At 37.0% G+C, this 10,000-nt stretch overlaps 1 protein-coding gene across 4 annotated transcripts in view; it reads left to right on the plus strand.

Annotated features, from left to right (window-relative positions):
• Positions 1-10,000, plus strand: part of LOC135215102 (ubiquitin-conjugating enzyme E2 W-like) — a 405,544-nt gene that overhangs the window by 290,284 nt on the left and 105,260 nt on the right. The window lies entirely within an intron of this gene.

Genomic DNA, 10,000 nt, shown 5'->3' on the forward strand with positions numbered 1-10,000 from the left:
CGAGTGTTCTATGCAAGTTGGTCGTTGCAATTTGTTCGTTGCAATTTCCTTTGCAAGTTCGTTGCAAGTTGTTGGTTACAAGCTTTCGTTGCAAGTTGTTCGATTCAAGTGTCCTTTGCAAATTGTTCATTGCAAGTTTTCGTTGCAAGCGTTCGTTGCAGACTTGAAATCGTGCGTAAATGCCCTGAAGGATATTTTAGAATTTCCTCGCTGTGGGGAAAAGGCGGACAGACAGCCACGGAGGAAAATCTAATTTAGGGAGAGGATTTGCATGAGGATCCTTTGTTAGACCATCTCTCTCTCTCTTTCAAAAGTGGATCAAGACTTGAGGCAAGTAATTATAGGCCTGTGAGTCTAACATCACATATTATGAAAGTGTATGAAAGGGTAATGAAGAAAAATATTATGAAACATTTAATAAAAAATAATAATTGTTTAATATAGGACAATACACGGTTTCGTACCCGGAAAAAGTACACAAACCCAACTGTTAGTCCACCGTGAGAAACATATTCAAAAATATGAAAAGCGAAATGAAACAGATGTGGTTTATCTAGACTTTGCAAAAGCTTTTGACAAAGTAGCCATAAATATAATTAAGCAAAGAAAATTAGAAAACACAATATCGTAGATAAAATAGGAAGATGGTTAAAAGAATTTTTACACAACAGAAAACAGATAGTTATTGCAAACGATGAGAAATTGGATGAAACCAAGGTAATATCCGGTGTGCCACAAGGTACGGTGTTTAGCTGCAATACTGTTTGTTGTTATGATTGAAGACATAGACAGTAATGTTAAGGATTCGGTAGTGAGTAGTTTCGCTGATGACACAAGAATAAGTAGAGAAATTACTTGTGATGAAGATAGGAACGCTCTACAAAGAGACCTTAACAAAGTATATGATTGGGCAGAGGAAAATAGGATGGTATTTAACTCTGATAAATTTGAATCAATAAATTATGGCGACAGAGAAGGAAAGCTATATGCATATAGGGGACCTAATAATGAGACAATCACAAATAAGGAAGCAGTAAAGACCTTGGTGTGATGATGAATAGGAACATGTTAAGCAATGATCAAATAGCAATTCTTTTGGCAAAATGTAAAACAAAAATGGGAATGTTGTTACGGCACTTCAAAACAAGAAAAGCTGAACACATGATTATGCTTTATAAAACATATGTTCGTAGTCCACTTGAATATTGCAATATGATATGGTACCCACACTATCAAAAGGATATTGCACAAATAGAGAGTGTACAAAGGTCCTTTACAGCTAGAATAGAAGAAGTTAAGGACCTTGACTACTGGGAAAGACTACAATCATTAAAATTATATAGTCTAGAAAGGAGAAGAGAACGCTACATGATAATTCAGGCATGGAAACAGATAGAAGGGAATAACAGAAAAATATCATGGAACTAAAATATCAGAAAGAGCAAGCAGAGGTAGATTAATAGTGCCCAAAACAATACCAGGAAAAATAAGGAAAGCACACAGGACATTAATCCACTACGCACCAGCATCGATAATGCAGCGTCTATTCAATGCGTTGCCAGCTCATCTGAGGAATATATCAGGAGTGAGCGTAGATGTGTTTAAGAATAAGCTCGACAAATATCTAAACTGCATCCCAGACCATCCAAGATTGGAAGATGCAAAATATACCGGAAGATGTACTAGCAACTCTCTGGTAGACATTAGAGGTGCCTCACACTGAGGGACCTGGGGCAACCCGAACGAACTGTAAGGTCTGTAAGGTCTGTAAGGTCTCTCTCTCTCTCTCTCTCTCTCTCTCTCTCTCTCTCTCTCTCTCTCTCAGTTACCTGCTGTTTGTTTTGAAAGTCCGGATTCTGGGTACATGGCGTATCAGATCTGTCTTTTAAAAGAAAATAAAATCCTACACGATCATTGTCTTTTGATATCTTGTTTATTTCGTAATTTATTTATTTGAAGTATTTTATCATTTCATGTAAGTATTTTTCATTTATTTATTTATTTATTTATTTGTTAATTTGTCAACCATGGCTTCATTTTGTAATGAATATCCAAAAAGGGATGTGACAGCGGTATGCTAATTTCGAGCCGTCTCGAGTGGCTCTTGATCTATTGTCATCTATTGATCTACACACTTTGCTCTTCCCTCTGAGTTTTCTGGGTGATAAGTAGGTCAGACTCTGTGGTTTCTTCTCCAGTTGCAAATTTGTGTGGTCAGGAAAGCACACATACACACACACACACATATACATACAAAATGTATAAATAAAGGCAAATGGCACGATGGCAAAAATAAAACAAAGTAGCGGTTACTAGGCCATTCGACACTACGGTCTTTTGCCAGTAGACCATTTTGTCGAAACACCTACTATGAGATTCAGGGCCTCTGTAACACGGTTTTTTTCGCGATAACTTTTTATCTATGTATTTCATAAATATAACGCTTATTCATAATACATATTATATCTACACATAAATTTTGACTGTATTCTGCATTACTTAGATTGAATAAATTTGGTACTTATAATATAAGTGACTTTTTTTGTGAAGACGGGCCAACTTACTCAGAGAAAAGGTTTCGAACGCACTTGCTACGTAACTTATGACAGCATTTCTTCCCTCTTTCTCGATGGATGATTGGCTATACGTAGCGAAGGCTAAACCGCTGGCAACAATGACATACAAATTTAAATACAAGCAAAGCACAGTACACCTTTATGAACTCTGGAACCTCTCCACTGATAATTGTCATAATGAACAAACCAACAAAATATGTTAATAAATACAAAAACACTTCGATTATTAGTCTAACTCCCAAAATAGGTTTCCTTAGTTACAGTCTACTTTATAGGTCACAATCAGATTGACGAGATGTAGGTAATAGTTGGTAATTTTCAAAAACGTAGTAGACAAGCTTGATTTGATAACTGCTATATCCAATGTCAAGTAATTTTTATTTATTGGCTATCTACCTATTTACTGAAAAAAAATAGCCGGTACCGTATATTGGCTTTAAACCTTCACCAATAATTTCTCAGAATGATGACTTCATGAGGCTCCACCCACTTTCGCCTCGTTATAATTTAGGATAACACTGAAGGCTGCCATGGGCATTGTTGGATTAGAAAAGTTAACTTCTGGCTATAAAAACTTATTTCTCGAGTAGTTGTAAGAAGTGCTAAATGATCCTCAAGGATCCCAGCAGTTGGCCTAAACGTTTAATTCATGTATATTACTGCTATACTGTTGCTGCACTTCTGCTACAGTAGTATTACTACGCTAGCACTGATACCCCACCCACATCTATGTATCGTTTCGCCATTCATAAAGTCTTTGGGTTTCAGAGCCGATGGAGTTTCTGTCTGGTGGATGGGCGGGGCAACATCTCGTCAAAAGGTGTTTACCTTGCTTACGTAATGAATGTTTTTCAACTCTTGGCTTGTAATCATTGGCCATGGCGTCGGCTAGATCATTTTTACTCTATAGAAATTAAAACTATCCGGTTTAGGTTATTGATAATGCTGACAAAATTTGTGTGTGGTTGTAAAATATACATATGTCAACTTTCAGCTACATCCGATGCTTTGACAAGGAGCAAAGTTCAAAAAACCGTGTTACAAAGACCCTGAATCTCATAGTAGTAACTACTCTGTTGTTTATTTTTTTCCGTCGTGGCATTTGCCTTTATATATATATATAATATATATATATATATATATATATATATATATATATATACATATATATGTATGTATGTATGTATGTATGTATATATATATATATATATATATGTGTGTGTGTGTGTAATAAACACAAACAGTATACAGTGACGTACATTTTTACACTGAGCCTATTATATGATGTCTGCTAAAAAAAAAATAAAAAAAAATAAAAGTAGAATGAAAAGAAACTTCTCTTGAAAAAAAACAGTCTCTTACGTTGTGAAATTCGGTCGGATTTGTCTCAAATATATCTCATGTTTGTTCACACTAATGGTACTTTTGAATGTCATGAATCTGGGATTTTCAGTGTGACCTGTTGTTACTGTTTTTCATGTAAGGTCATTTAAACTTATGGACATTTTGCTTATTGGAGGTTCGACATGCAAGTAAACACTATTTTACGAATATTTGCACAGTTTGAACAAATAATAAGGACAATATTTGTTTTCGATTTTGATATTTGGGACCTGTCATATTTTGATAACTCATGTTGCTGGATGATGTCAGGGACCATTACGCAATGTTTAAATATGCATATATGCTTCTGTTTGTGTGTGTGTTCTCTCGTTTTTGTATAACTCTGTAGGCGTATGTGTGCAAATGTCCAAAAAAACTCTAACTCCCTGTTTACCGAAATTTAGAGAGGTCCTCCTTCTGAAAACCTTGAAATCTGTAGAGTATATAAATGAAAATATCACTTTACACGCCTCTTATTTATACGGGACTACATAGGGACGAGATACAATGATTATCCATCAGACAGATACAATGATTATCCATCAAACAGATACAATGATTATCCATCAAACATTTCACGCAAAAATGAGGGCAAACATATCTCGTCAGTTATACTAAAAGACTTTTATATCGTTTTATTTCGAAGTCGAAAGAGATTATTTTTGGTATTGCTCTGTTTATTTGATTGACAGTGTAGAGGAATGCCCAATGACAGTCCTTGCACTACTAAACTTCATAATTCAAGTACTGAGCGTTCGTCTGTATTTTGCTTGGTAATGAGCTGTGCTAAATGGTTGTTTGATGAGGAAGGAGTTATTTGTTCTTTGTGTATTGATTAATATCGCGCTACCATACATACTGCTTAGCGTTCCTTTTTTTTTTTCTTAGATTAAATCTTTCAGTTTTCGAAGATGCTCTTGCAGACGGTATTAAGTCATCTCCGAATATTCATATTATTATGTCGCTGTCGCCAACGTGTAGCAGCGTCCCTCTCGGCTACTCTCATTATTTTGTCAAATGATTTAGTTAGCACTTTCAAACATTATAGAGTCCCTCTGAAACGTTATAGAGTCCCTTTCGACTGTATTCTGTATTCACTCGTAAGGTGTATTCACTCGTAAGGTGTAGCGTCATGTTTAACAACACATTATTTTGACAAACGTTATATTGTCTCCCTCGATTGCAGTCATTATTTTGATGCTTCCAAGCATTATAGAGTCCGTCTGAAACGCCATAGAGTCCCCCTCGATTGAAGTCATTGTTTTGATGCTTCCAAACATTATAGAGTCCCTCTGAAACGCTATTGTGATGCTTCTAAGCATTATAGAGTCCCTCTGAAACTCCATAGAGTCCCCCTCGATTGCACTCATTATTTTACATAACTAAACTTCATGGAGTCCCTCTGTAACTTTATAGAGTCCCTCTCGACTGCGCCCATTATTTGTACTCTAGCAGACGGTACAGAGTTCCCCTCGTAGACACTCATTGTTTTGACACTTGAGCAAACTTTATAGAGTTACGGATTCCCTTCAGACTGCACTCATCATTTTGAGACTGTCTAAATGGTTATTATAAGGTCCCTTTCGGCCTCATTCCTTCGATGCTGTCGTAAACTTTTATTCCGTAGACTGGGTCTCCCTTCTAGATTCTCGCTTGTAACCAAGTATTCTCATTGTCTGCTTTGCGTTATTTTTTAATTACGAGGTTCATTTCTATCATTTTTACAGCTGGGAGCCTGCATACATGGCACTCTTTGTCTAATAATAATATTATATTAAGCTGGTTTAAGAATTATATAAGCTATTTTATATCTGCTGGTAATTAGTATTTTTTTTATCAGCGAGGGAGATAAGGTACTTGCCGTCTTAATTACATGTGTAGTTTCATATTCAGACTCTTTAACCCAGTTTCTGTTCAAAGCTCAATGTTTCGCAGAATAGGAAAAACAGAGTCGTGCTTTTGAGGGTGGGCAAGAGAAGAAGTAAGTGTTTAGAGCATAAAGATCGCAACCAAGACTGGGAAGAGCTCGTAAAATTAACAGTAATTGGCCATATCTTTTCTGCCACGACCCTTCGCGTTACATGCTACAGCTCGCCAGCATCCTGGGGAGCAGTTTTCATTTCTCGCGAGTTCTTTTCGTCTTCTTATGTTACGCCAAGAGGATATGCTTGTTGGTTTCTTTCGCAGACGTTTTCTAAATCGTATATAGCTTTTCCGTTGATAAGGTATGAGAGACCATGCGGGTTTTGGAGCCGTTGAGCGTTGTGGGTATCACCGTAGGGGCATAAACGCCCATGGGTTGTATATGGCCAGGAATTATTGAAATTTTCAACACGCTGTAGACGTTTGGCCCTTACATCAGTGTGTCGTGATAAGACCTCATAATCTAGTCCAAATAAGTGTATGGCCCTCGTCTTTCTCTCTCTCTCTCTCTCTCTCTCTCTCTCTCTCTCTCTCTCTCTCTCTCTTTCTCTCTCCCCCCCTTTTTTTACTCGGGGAGTAAGCCTACAAACTACTACTATGTTGTTGGGTTGGGCGAGTTTGCAGGAAAGGTCTATGGTAGAGCCTAAAAGGGTCTGGAAACCTTGAGTTGAAGATACAGGAATTTTAGGGTAGATTATTTACGAGCTGCTCTGTGAGCAAGAGCCCGTGCTGACACAAGGTCAGCTTAATCAAAACAACAACAGGGTAGGATATTTATCATTTATCTTTTAGAATTAACATGTAAAAAAAATAAAGTGTGCATTTTAAACAGTGCAGAAAAATTATTTCTAATAAAATATAGCGTATGTATTTCACCGTAGATTTTAGCACGTTTAATTTACGTTAAAAGTTAGGAATATAATGTTTGCAACTTCTACGTGAGGGGAAAATCTTGTGCGCGATCCTAGTAAGCTGGAGGTCAGCTCACGTTTTTTTTTCTTTAATAGAACTTAGAAGTCACTGTTCCAACGAATCCCCATGAACCCCAAGGAAAGGGAGCGAAAGAAGCAGCAACTCTCTCTTTAGAAAAGTGGTATCTACGTAAGGAAAACCAAAGCGGGAAGAGAGTTCCAAAGCATGCGAGTGTATAGGAAGGAACACAAATGCAATTAAATCACGACAGTTTCATGACGATTGATAGTCTTCTCTCTTTAGCAGGAGTGTTTACTGTTATGATCTGAATCTCTGAAATGCTGCTGTAAAGGCTTGATGAAGTGGTTGCAATGTCACCAAGGTTTATAGTACCCAAATTTGCTTCCCTCTTTGCTCTGAAGAATGGGACAGTAATTGATTTTGGCTTCTCGCTCTCCATTTTTTATTATTCTGCTGTATCATGCATTTGCAGCGTCGAATATTACGGATGTTACGAAGACAGTTTCTAAAATCAATTAAGTAAATTAAATCCCTCCATTTGAAACCTTTCTCTATTATTTAACAGAATGTTTGTTAGTATTTATAGACACGTACCGCTTAACAACATATCTTTATGCGTCTTATGTAAGCGTCATTTGGTCACCGTTAACTCAAAGAGGCCAACTGAGAAAGGGAGTGAGTAGTTTGATGATTAGTTAGTACATTTTAATGAACACGACGCAAGTGGTTGTATTTCTGTAAAACAATTCCTTCCATATGTTTAGCGAGTTATATTCCGACGAGGGAAGCAGCCTTTATTTTATGATAATGAACCAACGCCTTAACAATGAGATCTTTATAATAATAATAATAATAATAATAATAATAATAATAATAATAATAATAATAATAATAATAATAATAATAATAATAATAATACCATCAGCTTCCTCAATAATAATAATAATAATAAATACCATCAGCTTCCTCAAAAATACAATGCGCAACTGGAATACAATACTTACAAGCTCTGGAATAAGACTAGCAGAGGTTAATATCAGGAGAGGGATCTTCCAGGGCGACTCACTGTCCCCACTACTCTTCGTAGTAGCCATGATTCCCATGACAAAAGTACTACAGAAGATGGATGCCGGGTACCAACTCAAGAAAAGAGGCAACAAAATCAACCATCTGATGTTCATGGACGACATCAAGCTGTATGGTAAGAGCATCAAGGAAATAGATACCCTAATCCAGACTGTAAGGATTGTATCTGGGACATCAGGATGGAGTTTGGAATAGAAAAATGCGCCTTAGTCAACATACAAAAAGGCAAAGTAACGAGAACTGAAGGGATAAAGCTACCAGATGGGAGCAACATCAAACACATAGATGAGACAGGATACAAATACCTGGGAATAATGGAAGGAGGAGATATAAAAACACCAAGAGATGAAGGACACGATCAGGAAAGAATATATGCAAAGACTCAAGGCGATACTCAAGTCAAAACTCAATGCCGAAATATGATAAAAGCATAAACACATGGGCAGTGCCAGTAATCAGATACAGCGCAGGAATAGTGGAATGGACGAAGGCAGAACTCCGCAGCATAGATCAGAAAACCAGGAAACAAATGACAATACACAAAGCACTACACCCAAGAGCAAATACGGACAGACTATACATAACACGAAAGGAAGGAGGGAGAGAGGGAGAAGACTACTAAGTATAGAGGACTGCGTCAACATCGAAAACAGAGCACTGGGGCAATATCTGAAAACCAGTGAAGACGAGTGGCTAAAGAGTGCATGGGAAGAAGGACTAATAAAAGTAGACGAAGACCCAGAAATATACAGAGACAGGAGAAAGACAGAAAGAACAGAGGACTGGCACAACAAACCAATGCACGGACAATACATGAGACAGACTAAAGAACTAGCCAGCGATGACAATTGGCAATGCTACAGAGGGGAGAGCTAAAGAAGGAAACTGAAGGAATGATAACAGCGGGCACAAGATCAGGCCCTAAGAACCAGATATGTTCAAAGTATGATAGATGGAAATAACATCTCTCCCATATGTAGGAAGTGCAATACGAAAAATGAAACCATAAACCACATAGCAAGTGAATGCCCGGCACTTGCACAGAACCAGTACAAAAAGAGGCATGATTCAGTGGCAAAAGCCCTCCACTGGAGCCTGTGCAAGAAACATCAGCTACCTTGCAGTAATAAGTGGTACGAGCACCAACCTGAAGGAGTGATAGAAAACGATCAGGCAAAGATCCTCTGGGACTATGGTATCAGAACGGATAGGGTGATACGTGCAATACAGGACCAGACGTGACGTTGATTGACAAAGTCAAGAAGAAAGTATCACTCATTGATGTCGCAATACCATGGGACACCAGAGTTGAAGAGAAAGAGAGGGAAAAAATGGATAAGTATCAAGATCTGAAAATAGAAATAAGAAGGATATGGGATATGCCAGTGGAAATCGTACCCATAATCATAGGAGCACTAGGCACGATCCCAAGATCCCTGAAAAGGAATCTGGAAAAACTAGAGGCTGAAGTAGCTTCCGGAGGGCCTCATGCAGAGGAGTGTGATCCTAGAAACGGCACACATAGTAAGAAAAGTGATGGGACTCCTAAGGAGGCAGGATGCAACCCGGAACCCCACACTATAAATACCACCCAGTCGAATTGGAGGACTGTGATAGAGCAAAAAAAAAAAAAAAAAAAATAATAATTATTATTATTATATTATTATTATTATTATTATATTATTATTATTATTATTATTATTATTATTATTATTATTATTATTATTAGTTATTATTATTTGCTGGAAGAAGGCCTTCATTAACACAGGTTTTATTGAAAATAATGGCTATTTCAGCCGCGTTTATTTATTGTAGAAGTTTCTCAATTCTTCTTATTAACTGATTTTTCTTTCTGGACTCGAATTGGCTATTAAAAGGCCAAATGGGTGATGCAATTTGACAAATACAACGTTTTTTTTAACATGAAACCCCCATTTGGCGTTTTTTTTTTTTTTTTTTTTTTTTTTTTTTTTAATAGCCTATTTGAGTCCAGAAGAAAAGTCAGTAATAGGAAGATTAGAGAAGTTTATATAGAAAATAAACGCAGCTGAAATGGCCATTATTTTCAATAAAACCTGTTATTAATATTATTATTATTA

This window comes from Macrobrachium nipponense, chromosome 19 (genome assembly GCF_015104395.2).
Source record: "Macrobrachium nipponense isolate FS-2020 chromosome 19, ASM1510439v2, whole genome shotgun sequence".
Classification (NCBI taxonomy): Eukaryota; Metazoa; Arthropoda; class Malacostraca; order Decapoda; family Palaemonidae; genus Macrobrachium; species Macrobrachium nipponense.